The following is a 13970-nucleotide window of genomic DNA, read 5'->3' as shown; positions in this document are numbered from 1 at the left end:
GAAAACTTTCATGCCCTCCAGTTCTCTGAATTAACAATCTGACTCCTGCCAATTCTATTCGCATATACTTTCCCAAATTAGACTGAAGAAATGCCTGTCTATAGATAAATACAAATTCATCTAGCATTTTTAACATTATATTGGCATGAGTCAATGTTGTTTGCATCTAGTTAGAGGAAACTTGTATGACTTCCAAAGTGCCCTGTTTTGTTAGATGCTGCATTTTAACAAATGGGAATGTTTACAATTCAATTTTGGTTCTTCTTGGGCTATCATTCTGCTATAATGCCTACCATTTCCATTGTTGGTTGCATGATGGCAGATGTTCAAAGCACACTGTCTCTTAGGGAGTAAAAATTTCTAGATATGGTAGAGTCAAACATTCAAGTATTTGAGACATTCCAGAATCTTCAGCTACAGAGACTCCCTCCTTGCAGTGTTTATATTCAATACAAGAAAAATGTATGGACTTTTGTTGCTGAGCTAATTGTTGTACTTCTTGGTTTAAATTTATGAAGAATACACAGTACAGTAACAGATAGGCAAGCAGTTGAATTTATGGGTAGAAGTTAGCAGACTTAGTTTTTGGTGTTTGTGTTTTTTTGTTTGTTTATTTAAGGGTTTTGCAGGGAGGATTGCTTGAAATACTGGGTGTTTCATAAACATGGACCAATTTCAAAGCAGTATATTTTCAAATTGGGTCCATCTTTTTGAAACACTCTATTATCAAAGCTTTAGTACCCACATAATTGTGGCCTTGCAAGTTCTTGAACATAGGCATTTCTTATTGACTTTGGAACTCAGTTCCTCAAAACCAAACTCGGATATGAATTTGAGGATTGGGTATTGAATTTGTAAATCATGGGATGTTACTTAGAGTGACTTGAAAGGTGCAATGATTAGAACATAACTGAGGGAGTTTTGTTTTCTTTCTTAAGAAGGGCTTCTTAGGAGGGAAGGTTGCATGCAAAATTATATACTTCAGAGGCTCTAAAAACTCTCAGACTATTGGACTTGAAACCTACTGGATTGCCGTAATAAGTATCCTGTGATTTGGTTAGGAGAGGGAGTTTTCAGCTTTCTTTATGGATTCTCAAACATGAGGTGGTTGACAGTTTACTGTCATGTTAAGCCTATTGTGGACTCATCTCGTATCAGCCACTAAACTGAAGCTTTTGTTGGTTATACTTGCTTGGTTTTGATACCCGTTTGCATGAAATGTCATGTGTTCCGTTTCAGCATAGTAGCATCTTGCAGGAAAGCCTAACTAAAGACTCTCTGACTGGATAACCTGTACTTAAATAGTCAGAATCCAGAGATTTGGAGTTGTGTTTTATAAACCATTAAGAAAGTATGACTATTAAGTACAGAATCTTAGCAGCCTCCAAAAGGAGAATAACAAGATATTTGTGCAATATGAGCAAGCTAGCCTCCAATTTTTCAGACTGTTTATAAATTGTATTTGTTGCCTTACTACAGTAAACAAACCCGAGTTTTTAAATGAATGTGTGGATTCTAAGAAGCTGCTTTTTTTTTTTCGTATTGTTTGAGATGACTTTTATCATTCCTGTCTAATTATAAAGCTGAACTTACTGGACCAAGCTCCATCAGTTTGCTTTAGCTGTAGGAGGTTATAGCTTTATGGTAGGAATTAGTATTTTACATCTTTGTATCTCTTGACCAGTTATTTTGCAAAGAACAATTGTAATGCAATACCGACTTTACAGCACTTAAAAAATATTTTGAAAGTAATTACATATTATTAATACTAGCCAGCTTAAACTGTGTCCTCAAACCACGTGGTAAATGGAGAGGTGATTTAGTGTTTCATATCAAGGGACCATATAATAATTTAGGGAAGAGGTTTTTTGTGAGAGTATGGTTTGGTTTCTCTAGGATTTCAAATTCTGTTTGGACCTGTGTAACCAAAAATATCAATTCTTATTAACTTCTCAACTATTTTCTACTCTTTTTGACAAGAAACCAGACAAAAGTAAAATGGATTCTCTCTGGGCAGGGATGCTATTTCGAGAGGCTTTTCTACTGTAGTATATAGTATCTGTGCTCAGACAAAGCCTTGGCAAATTGAAGATTTAAAAAAAAATCTAAATATTATTTATCACCTGTAATTAATGTGTATTTGTTGTAGGACACTTAATAAGGGAAAAGTGGGAAAGGATTTGTTGTCAAAGCCTGGAAACCTTATCCAGCCTATGAATCCCTGCAATGCAGCTGACAGGAAATAACAAAATTCTTTCATAAATTTGAAATCAGCTTTAGTGTTACTGTAAAACTAAGCCTGTTATGATAACCTCTGAGTAGAAGTAACAGTAGCTTCGGTGCAGCAACGCTTCGGTAGTACCTGTGATGCTGAAGAAGAGAGCAGCTCTGTTTTCTTTGCAACACCTGCGCATTCCCCAAAACCAGAGGAATTCTTGTGCAGCTGTAAGCAGCTGACTTCCAGGCTGCTAGGCCTTCAGGGTGCTACTCTTATTTTGCAGCATGAAACTTGACCAAGATCAGAACAGATTCTCCCTGTCTATAACTGTTATGTCCAAAAGCTCTTCTGGTTTCTGATTTCATATCAATCTCTGCTGCTCCAGTGGCTTTTCCAGTTTTTATGGGAGGCACCTGGTTGACTATCACCTAGGTTAAATAGTGTAGGTCTGGTTGACCTTTAGGTCTGTGTGTATGTTCCATAGAGTGGCTTTTGCAAGCTAATGTAACTGGATAGGATAAGGGAGCCTGTCTTCTGTAATATAACACTGTAAGGTGAGCACAAGGCAGCATTTTTTGAGGAACAGAACAGCAATCTGTTAATGTGCCTGAAGTGTTTGTCTCACAAAGTTTTTTGCTCATGATAACAGAAAAACCTGTACTGTACAGCAGGCTATAACTGATTGTACAAGAGACTGACAGCTATGCAAATCCCTAATGTCAACAATGCTTTGAGCCAGCAGACCGTGCACGCTGAAGAAGAGAATTCCAGTAATCTGCTTCTGCCCTTATCTCTTGGGTACAGCCCTTTAGTTTACAGCCTGTTAGAAATATGTGACCAGTTATCTGCTAGATTTATTACTTGAGCAAGTCTCTTATTTTCCTCACAATATGCTAACTACTGGGTTTATAAACATTATTCCGAACCAAGCTGTAGAGTGTCCTTTATATATTGTCAAAATGTTCTTAAAACTTTGCTTTTTGTTAACAATTCTAAGTGGATGTCTAAGTCTTTAGAGGACATAAAGGACCAAAAAGAGGAACTTCATGGATAGAAATGTAGGGTTGCTCAGGGCTTGCTCTTGTATGTGTGTCCACATTGGTTGGATTTTGTTGTGACTTTTCACGTGTATAAAAGTTAATATACATGTATGCTTGATGTGCAGTTGGGTGCAACATCACTGGATGATAATACAGGCTACATCTTGAGGTGTCTGACTGCCTCAAAGCAAAGCAGAAGTTCAGTTCTAGATGCCTTTGTTAGTGATACTATTTAACTTCTATTAAAGTGGGGGCTTTGACGATTGATGCACTATGATGATTGATGCACTATGATAATTCTTGTGGGTTTTGTGTTTTGTTTTGTTTTGTTTTGTTTTTTCCAGAACCTAAAATGATAGCTGCAGGAAAATTTTCAAGTCTTCCCAGAAATGGCCCAGTGAACCACCAGTTCTCATTAGCTTCTTCCATGGACCTTTTGACCACTAAACCTTCACCAACTGAGCATCGCTCAGACACCTTTCAAGATATCTCTATCCATGGCACTCTCCCCAGGAAGAAGAAGGGGACAATTCCCATTAGGTCTTGTGATATGTTTAGCCACATGGGAACATTGCCGTACACCAGAACATACCGGCAGCAGCCACCTTTTGTACAGGGTGTTATAGAAGAGTACCCTCCACAAAATGGGAAGAGCAACAAACTCCATACCAGGTACCTTGTAAAACCTTAATTTGCATATGTTTGTTGCGTACGAATGATTATGTATTTTTCTAGACTTCTAAATGTCCTGTTATAGGTGCAACTGTTTATCATAGCTCTGTATTCTAACAAAGATTGATTTTTCTTCCTAGTACTCAATTTAGGTCTTGATGGAATAAGCCAAGCAAAAAACAGTGTGAAATATGTGTGGGATGGGGAGGGGGAGTTGTGAATCTGATGCATAGGTTTCAGGATTCTGAGAATTTCTTTTTTTTTTTGACTTACTGAACAGCTCAGGCTTCAAAATAATCTTCCTGTTGGAATAAGATCAGTCAGTATATGGGCTGTTAAATACTCATGCCTGTTTAAAATGTCCTTTTATATCACTCTTTCTATGGGATCTACCGATTTGGATTTTCAGTCTTTCTTTTGACGTCTATGTAGTTTTTAAAAATAGGTCTTGCCTCTGGATGTTTAAAAGGTATAACATTGCATTCTTCCAATTTGTGGAGGAAACTTCTTAAAGTCACTGAATTGCTTTGAAATGACCCTTTGTATTGTTCTACTAGAGCAGTTTTAACCAGGAAGTCCAACTGTTCAAAGCTGTTTTGATTTGGATTTAATGCTTATATGGATGCATTGCGGGGTAAAAGGAGAGTGGTGCTACAGCTGTGTCCAACCTAGAGCTACATGTGAGCTGTTTTTCTTGAAGACTCAGTGGAACCCAGGGTACACTGAGCTAATGTCACATTATCACTGTTTATTATTCTTGCCTGACTTTCTGGTTATAATATCCATGACTCTTCAGAAAGAATTACACTTTCATAGCTAGCATTTCTTTTGGGAATCTATTCTCATCACTGATATTTCATTGCTTACAAAAAAAGTAATTAATTTTGTAAATGTCTTTTTTTGTTCTCATATTGAGGTCTTTAAAATGGGAAAAAAGTCTCCAGCTAACAAGAGAAAAATTTAGTGTAATGCAGTGGATCAGTCAAAGGCACAAAGATGAAGGGAGTGTTAGGTTGTTTGGGTGACAGAGTTAAAGATTGAGAAAAGATAACCAAATGACAACTACTGAATTAGGATTTATAATTTTGCTGTGTTCATCACTGTAAGATTTCTTTTTCTCAAATCTTGTGAGGGAAGGACAGTTCTGTTTAGGTGGGATTGTGAGTATGGAGTGGCATTTGCCTGCTTTTTGCTTGCAGCATACAGGATCAAGCTTTCTTCTCACTTGAAAGTAAGGCTTTCTTCTCTATACCCCATTCACTTTGAAAGAAGAAAGGGCCTCAGTGTGTTTAGTATTCCTCTGTCACTGATCTCTGGGATGTACCTGCTTACATTAACTGGCTTTTTAACATAATTTACTTCTTTAATTTGCATACTTCTAGAGAACACAAGCAGCCAGTGCTGCTGCCATAAAAAGCATATGGTAGCATACACTGAAGTTTTATCTTATGTCTTCCTTCTCAAGAGCAGTTACTAAACATGATTTGCAAGAGATGTTTACTTTTCTTGAGAGACCAAAATCTCCTTATTAAATATATTTACAGTTATAGCTGGTAACTTTCTCTGTCCTGTGAAGAACACTTTTTGCACAAGGAATGAGTAAGAACAGAATGCTCGAGAGGAAAACATTAAGAAGTTCTGCCTGATTAGAATTAAAACATGATGCTTTTGAAGCAATAAGAGGTTCAAAGGATGTTGTTAGAGCAGCCTGTTAGTAGAATTTGCATCTCTTGAGTTATGGCAAGTGTTGTTCCTGTGTTTGATCTTCCAATTGCTTTGCTAAAACACACAGGGAATGCTATGGTAACAACTGTTAACTTTTGCTTTCTTTAATTTTTACAATGGATCTTTACATGTTCTGCTGTATGACTTGATGGCCCAGTTTTATTAGAGCAAAAGGCACTACCAACTTGACAGTCAGCAAATATATCACTCATTGAGTCTTCTTGGGATGACTCCTCACTAGTATACTTCTAAAAAAATTGAGAGAGTAAGTCTGATTTTCCTGTGGTAAGCATTCGTTCATATATGCTAAGGTATATATTCTAATTCTTACATTCACACTGAAATTAGTTGGGACCTATAGTACAGGAAAGTCCATTTTACCTAATCAGAGTTTTATCACAAAGCCTTGTAGTATTTTTATTTCAGTGTAGAAACTAGTGATATAGCATAACATTACATAGATATTAAGGAGTAAACCAGTTTTTCATTGCTACAATGCTGTTTATGAAAATTAAAAGCATGAACACACATTTTAATCAAACTGTTTCATGATGCATTGTTCAACCCAAGTGCTATATTTGATGTCAGCAGGCCAGAACTAATAGTCATTAGGATTACAGTGTTCATGTGCACACAGATCCAGTTCTACCGAACTGTGACTCGGGCATCTCATAGTTTAGATTTCATTAATTCTAATTAAAAAAAAACATAACTAGGATAAATTTTTCAATAATAAAAATAAAAATATAAATATAAATAAATAAATATAATATATAAATATATATATATATATAATCTTTAACATATAAATACACAATGCATAATTTTGTGGGACAAAAAATAAGCCGAAGTGAGGAGAATAGGAAAAAGATAACAAATTGTGTCATTCCCTAATGGAACTCTTTTTTTCCTGTCTCATATTACAGCTACCTAATTGCATTATTCTGCAGCCAAGATGAAGTGTATGTATACTAATTTATTTGTAGGATTATGTTATGTCAGGATTTTTGCATCTATGCATCAGAGGCAAAGAGTACTGGCCACTTTCACTATATCAAATGCTTCATTTCACTATGTTGATACTCATGGTCTTGTGCACCTATCTTGATTAGTATCTCTTCCAGGGAAGTAGAATAATTTTTGTTTCTATATTCTAGTGTTTTGGGAAGGATAAGTGGTTCTTCCCCCTGCCTCAAATACTTTCCTAGTTTTCACAGGCAAGGCTAGCTCGTTTATTTGCATAATTTTAGACTCTTTAGGTCTTACAAGGCCTATATCATTTCAAATAAGTGAATATTGGAAATGTTAAACTCACTTTGATATTTCTGTGACAAGACACATCACAAGTCTGCAGTCCTTATTAGGAAGATTTGCCATGTACCTGCATTTGAGAGATGATAAGTCATAGCCTCATAGCCTTGAACTTACATTGGATTAACGGAAGAAATGATATCACTTGAAACTACCTCTACATTTGAGTGATTCTCCCTGACTGGCATTCCAGTTTAACACACTTGTGGCATTTTCATGCTTTTTGCTAATGCAGTCAGATATTCCTCAGATAAATAAGACCTAAAAGCAGTACAAAACTAGCACTATCACAGCAAGTTTGAATGCAGTGATAAAGGCAGCTGTCAAAGACCAGTTTTGATATTCTGCCCTGTTTTAGTTGGATGTCAACAATACTCATACAGTCCTGGGTTAAGTTAGTAGTTGTGTCTGTGGGTCTGGTACTGGCTCTGATATGAACATACTTAAATGTTTCCTTATTGTAGAGAGGCAAAGAATTTCTGAGGGTTGTTAAGGGCATGGAATGGAGAAAAGTTTTTTACAAATATTCCAAAGCAGATTCCAGTATTAATACTGTGCTCTTGGTTTCATAAGGCAGTGTGATTGTAAGAGCAGAACAAGTAATAGCTTATTGAATTGTCTGGCATCTGACAGCTATACTATTCTGAGTTTCTAAACTTCCTACTAAAAAATGTAACAAACAGTTTCATAAGAACTAAATCTGATTTCAAAAGATATGTTTCTTTTACAAGGCTAATGTTTAGTTTGAATTTCAATAGGGCTGTGTATGTATTATCCATTATTGGTAAGGCAATTCACATACCAGGGAAAGAAGAAAAAGGGGCATAAGAAACATTCTGAAGATTTTTCTCCCAGTTGGGGTTTTGAGTTGAAACTAGTGCTTTTACAAGACACACAAAAATCCATTCCATAGTCATAGGTGCTGCTGCATGCATTCTTCAGTACTTAGTGTAGAATAAACTTCAGCAAAGGTTTTTTCCGTGGTTAGGATATTCATTGTGTTTCTTCTTATGTGGATTTTCTGACTAATAAATTTTGAACTTCGTGCCACCGTCTTCCTCTTAGCAAGCTGTCATGGAGGAAGTCATTCCCTCTGCTGTTTCTAGCCTCTTATTTTTTGAAATTGTGAGAAATATATTTTTGACACCCCATGGTCAGACAGGTCATTAGTACCAGTGTTGTTTTGTGGGAAGTGAAATAGTGCAAGTGGTATGATAGTTTCAACATTGTATTCTTAGAGAATCAGGCTAATAAAGATGCAATCTTCACAATCAGTTTAAAGCATGATGAAGGAAAGAAAAAGATGCTCCTTTCTCAATACTTGTAATTCCTCTATTGTCTGCAAAGTAACAGAAACAAAACAAAAACCACAGCCTGTATTCCTGTTGAAACAAACAGGCTTTGCAACAAAATTAAGTGAAATTCAGTTTAATAACACTGCTGGTGTGAGATTGTTAACTGTCAAGAGGCCAGAAATAGGATCCATATTTGCACCAAGTTGGCGTTGTTGTTGTGGTTTTGGTTTTTTTTTCATTTCATGGTGCTTTGAAGGAATTTAATACAAATTTCAGGATGGATAATCTAGTACAGTAGTAAAATTAAAGCTGGACAGAATTTCTTATGAATAAGGTTATTAATTTTTATGTGTTTGTAGAATAACATGTCTGTTTAAAGCCTTAGTGTTTCATGTGTTTCCAATTTACACTTTTTATTAAAGATATGTGACTGATAAAAGTATGTGTATAAGTAATTTAGCATTTGATGAAAAGAAAGATTAGCTAATTTTGTCCTTGCCCTGTATGTGTTGTATTGGACTCTCAAGAGCTGAGCTGCGGGTATTTTAGAAGAACCAGTATGGTCACACATTTGCATTAGATCACTATCTTTCCTCTGCATAGCCTACCCTTAGGAAGTGTTGAAGTACACCATCTGCCAGAAATGATCACTCTAATTTTTTGTGCTAATTAAAGCCTTCAAACAAAGCTGACATTCACTTGCACGGGTTGTTTCCCATTATATGGGATGTTTGTGAATATACAGAATCATAGAATCGTTTCAGTTGGAAGAGACCTCAGGATCATTTAGTCCAACCATAACCTAACTCTAGCACTAGACCATGTCCCTAAGAGCCTCATCTACAGGTCTTCTAAACACCCCCAGGGATGGTGACTCCACCACTTCCCTGGGCAGCCTGTTCCACTGGTTCACCACACTTTCCATGAAGAATTTTTTCATAATATCCAATTTAAACCTTCCCTCGTGCAACTTGAGGCCATTTCCTCTTATCCTATCACTTGTTACTTGGGAGAAGAGACCAACACCCTCCATGCTACAACCTCCTTTCAAGTAGTTGTAGACAGTGATAAGGTCTCCCCTCAGCCTCCTTTTCTCCAGGCTAAACAACCCCAGTTCCCTCAGCCGCTCCTCATCAGACTTGTGCTCCAGACCCCTCCCTAGCTTTGTCGCCTCCTCTGCACTCTCTCCAGCACGTCAATGTCCTTCTTATCATGAAGGGCGATCGTAGCTACCACACTACTTCTCTTTTTATTGATGTGGCTACAAAGTATTCAATTTTGTAGGTGGATAAGGCATAACAGCTGCTTTTTATTCTATCAAATTTTCAGACATTAACTGTTCATATCCAATTTTTTTTAATATGGTTTAGGCAGAATTAGAAAAAAAGATAAGTTTAATTGAGTGGGTGGGGCAATTTGTTATTAGCTTGATTCTTTGACTGAGGAAATGGGCAAACCAGTAGCTCTAATACACAGGTGTCAAACACCCAGCCCATGGGCTGGATCTGGCATGCCTCCTTGTTTTATGTGGCCTGGCACTTTGTTTCCGCCCGGCAGCTGTGCCAAGCTCCTTGTCCCCAGGCTCCTGCCAGTGCGCTGATCATGCGTGCAGTGTGTGTGACGCGCATTGTGCTGCAGGAGCAGGAGAACGGCGTTTGAATGAGTTCAACAGCCCTGCGTTACAGGACTACCATTGCAATAAAGTTATGGTTAGAGAAAACACCTTTTGGGATTTCTCTGTGCATAGAACAAATGGGCCTTGCAGAACAGAGCACAGCATAGTTTTTAAAATAACTTTATTCTGTTTGTTTTTCTCTGAGGTATTTATAATTTTACCAGCTGTATATTATATTACTACATGATGCCAGCGTTTCCCTCTTCTGCTTGTGCTAACAGGAATATTTCAAGTTGCTCAAGCAAAATGTGGAGGAGTAGTATGCTGTAATTTCTGTGGTATTTCTGATTAGAAGATGTGTTCATGTGTAACAGTTTGGAGGACGAGGAGGGTCAGAGAGGAGAGAAGTATCTAAAAAGCTCAAGGTTTCATAAGAGTACCTGAATGTTTTATCCCTTTTTAGTTAATATGTAATTACAGTTATTGAGTGGAAACTATTGAGTTTCCACTAGTGTTATTGGAACTTGTGAGACTAGTGCTGTTGAGTTGCCATAGAGCACAAAGAAGCCACACACCATTTCTGGTTCTATTCTAAAAGCCTTTTAATTTCCTGTAGCTCTCAAAACCAGTTTTTTATCTAGTAGATTATTACAAATATTTGCTTTTGTTAATTAAACCCTAATGTAGCATTCAAAATGCAAGATTTAAATCTGATTTAGTTTATACAGATATTTTAAAACAGGACTGTATAAATGTGATTTTAGGACTATTGATACAGTCCGAAAATTACATTCAGCCATTTGAAGGCAACCACGAGGCTGATGTGGCCCCTGGTGAAAATGAGTTTGACACCCCTGGTCTAACATCTTCTAGTGCTCACTGAACCCTGTTGCAAAACATGAAACTGGCAAATGACCTGTAAACAAATATGTAGTTTATAGATTAGCCCTAAGTATCTACAAACAGATGCTAATACAGTTAACTTCTGTAGTTCTGAAAGTATGATAGGCACGTCCAACTGTATATTTAGCTAGACTTCAGACTCTTAGTTTGAGTACTGGTCAGCAGACTTTTTTCTTCCCCTTGTTTTTCTATGTGAGTTTTTTTCCTCATTATTTCAGATAAAGTGCTATCATCTAGCATTGACTTTATATTGCTGCAGCAGAGTGTTATTCTAGAGCAGATTAGTTTATCTGGTCACTTAGGATGTTCTGTACTCTTCAACATTTCTGATCTTCAAGGCTCTGCATGTTTAGCTGGTTGAGACTTGCGTACTTGTCTCATCTTACACAACTGTCCAGGGAAGAAATAAAAATATGTTCAATTTTAAACTTGACTAGTACTACTGACATCAATAGGGTAACTTCATTAGCATAAAGTTAAACAGGCTCATCGCCCTCTGCACGACCTTGTCCTTGTAGGGCAGTACATTTGGAAGTTAGCAAGGAGTTACTCTTGACATAGAAAGCCATTAATGACTGGATTCTGGGTTCCTGAAACTTTTCCTTTCTTCTTAGTGGTGTTACCACAATAGGTGAGATAGGCTGAAGTCCTTGAACTGAGAGTTAACTTATAAGGGAAAAGAGGTGGCAAGGCAGTACATTCAGGGATTTTATTCTTTCTTGTAAGAATTTGCAGGCCGTTTTGCTCTGCCAGATGCTGCAAATTTTATTTTGTTTGTCTTATGAGAATTTGGCGGGTCGGGTATTTAGGCAGCATTTATTTTGTTGTAACTAGTTATTTTTAAATGGTTATTTGTTGGATAATTTTAGTTTGAATATGTGTTACCTTTTATATGAACACTGTGCATGCATTTAAAGCATATGGTTAGGTGCACCTTTAAAATTAAAAAAAATATATCAAGTTAAGATTTGAATATGTCAAGTAAGTATTTTGCATGTTTTCTGTCTGGCAAAAAAGTAAATAATACTCTTTGGGTTTATAGAATGAAATGTAGCTCTTCAGGTATGAAAATATTTGCAAGACTAACAGGAAGAAGATCAATACCTTTGGTTTCCTTTGAATTTTAGGGTAAGGTGGGAAGGAAATTTTTATAAAACCACAGAATTTTTAAAGTAAAAATGGTTATGGTTTTGGTGTAAGGCCTGAAACTTCCTTTTAGTATGAATTTTGTTTTCCACAAAACCTGAACTGGACCATGAGTTTGTGGTTGTGTTTTTTACTAGGAGTAAGACAAATTTGGTGAATTTAGGACTGCTGAATATCTCATTGACTTCTTCCATGCACACATAAATGGTTTTTCAAAAGGAAGGACTCCTTAGGTGTTGTCAAAGCTTCATGCTTTTTGTCATGCTTTTTTCCCATTCTTTTTCTTGGTCTGTTCTGTTCACATATGCACTTGCAAATCCGACCTCTGCTGTTTCAGAGGTGGAGCACAGCTGCCCACTAAGGCTGGTAAATGTTTGGGGTAGAAGGAATGCTCTGCTCTATAAGCAGGGAATAGCAAATGTTCTCTGCTTACATTTAGTATCAAATAATCTTACCCTTTAACTTTTGGGGGTCATTTCTGTTTTGGATTGTCTGCCTTTCCTTTCCAGCCCCTCTGTTCATCGTTAGGGTCCCATTCTTCTGTTGTGAAGTTCTACTCAACACTTCACCCCTTTGTTCCCATTTGATGCTCACATCTTGTCATTGGCAAACTTACTTAGTATTCCCTCAAGTCCTGTGTCTAAGTAATTTATAAAGGAATTGAAGAGTGCTGGCCTGAAGATGAATCCCAGCGGAACCCCGCTAGTGACTGGTCGCCAGCCCAACATAACCACATTTACTAGAACCCTTTGAGCTCAGCCCGTCAGCTGATTGCTCACCCACTCACTGCATTGTGTGTTTACCTGGCTGTGTGCTGGACATCTTGTCCAGGAGGATACTGTGGGAGACAGGTAAAATGTAGTGAGTGGGGGGATGCGAGAGAATAAAGTGGTAGAAGTAAATGGCTGTAACATTACTTCTGCAGGGACATTCTGAACAAATATGAATGAGTGGAGATTTCACTTAATTCAGAGAAAATTACATTGTATCTTTTCTTGTGTGTTAATTACTGAAGAGTCCCTACTGTTCTTCTGTGAACTGCAGGTCATTACGCAGTTAGTAATAGCAGTTTGCACGTGTTTCCACTGGTATTTGAATGAGTCATGTCCATGGTGGTGTGCAGCTGTAGACAGAAGGGTGGAATGGCCTTAGGAATGCAGTAGGAGTGTGTGTGTGTTAAGCAGAAGCTGCTGGAGGATAAAATCACTGGGTCTTTTACTCTAGTTTACAGTACAAATAACATCAGTCTGCAGTATATATACTTAAACACAGTATGTCTAGCATGCTCAAACTTGCACCTTCATATTTAAGTAATACTGTATTTCTTAAATCTACATAGATGGAGAAATTTCAAAGACACAAATTGAAGAAGGCATTTGATCCCACCTGATATCTTTATAGAAGTTGTATCTGTGTGAGCAGCCATGCCACAGCTTGGCACACTTTCAGTTTCTCAAGCTCCCTTTGAGGCTGTACTGTCTTTGCTCTGATTTGACATTGGCACTACTGAGAAGATTGTTCTTGGGATCGTTCTTTCATTGTGGTAGAAAGGAGATGCTTTTGAAAATGTCCCCAACAAAGGTCACTTTAAAACAAATAAACATACTTTCATACATCAAGTACTGGCAAGGTGTCCTGATGTTTTTCCCACAAGTACATTTATAAAAGTGTGGAGTAGCACAAAGCTGCTTTGGGGCCATTCAGCTGTTTCCATCACTTGTAACAATTACCTCTATGATAGTTGAATGATGGTGAAGGTTTGGGCATCTCTGATAATACTGTTGTGTCTATGCTTAAATTTTGTTAAAATTATTACAGCTAATTTATAATTATGGCTGATGTATCTGGGAGGATGCCGAAGGCTTGGAGAAAGCAGATGCTTAATATGGCTTAGTCTGTCAAGGTCTGTGTGTTTCAGGGTTCTTTACAGCAACAATGATGAGAGGAGGTGACATACAATTGTTAGTAGAAATATGGAGGTTTTCATAGAATCAGCAGCTAAAGATTACAGGATATCTGCTGAAATGTTCATTAGTGAAGCAAAT

At 37.3% G+C, this 13970-nt stretch overlaps 1 protein-coding gene across 1 annotated transcript in view; it reads left to right on the top strand.

Moving 5' to 3' along the window:
* The first annotated feature begins 3864 nt into the window (after positions 1-3864).
* Positions 3865-13970, top strand: part of BCAR3 (BCAR3 adaptor protein, NSP family member) — a 49537-nt gene continuing 39431 nt past the window's right edge. Inside the window, exon 1 of the mRNA XM_080349293.1 lies at positions 3865-3930. The gene's annotated coding sequence lies outside the window, so the exon portion shown is untranslated. The remainder of the gene's footprint in view (positions 3931-13970) is intronic.

Source organism: Nesoenas mayeri, assembly GCF_963082525.1.
Source record: "Nesoenas mayeri genome assembly, chromosome: 8".
NCBI classification, from domain to species: domain Eukaryota; kingdom Metazoa; phylum Chordata; class Aves; order Columbiformes; family Columbidae; genus Nesoenas; species Nesoenas mayeri.
The sequence above is the reverse complement of the archived record's forward strand: the minus strand, read 5'-3'. Positions and strand labels throughout refer to the sequence as shown.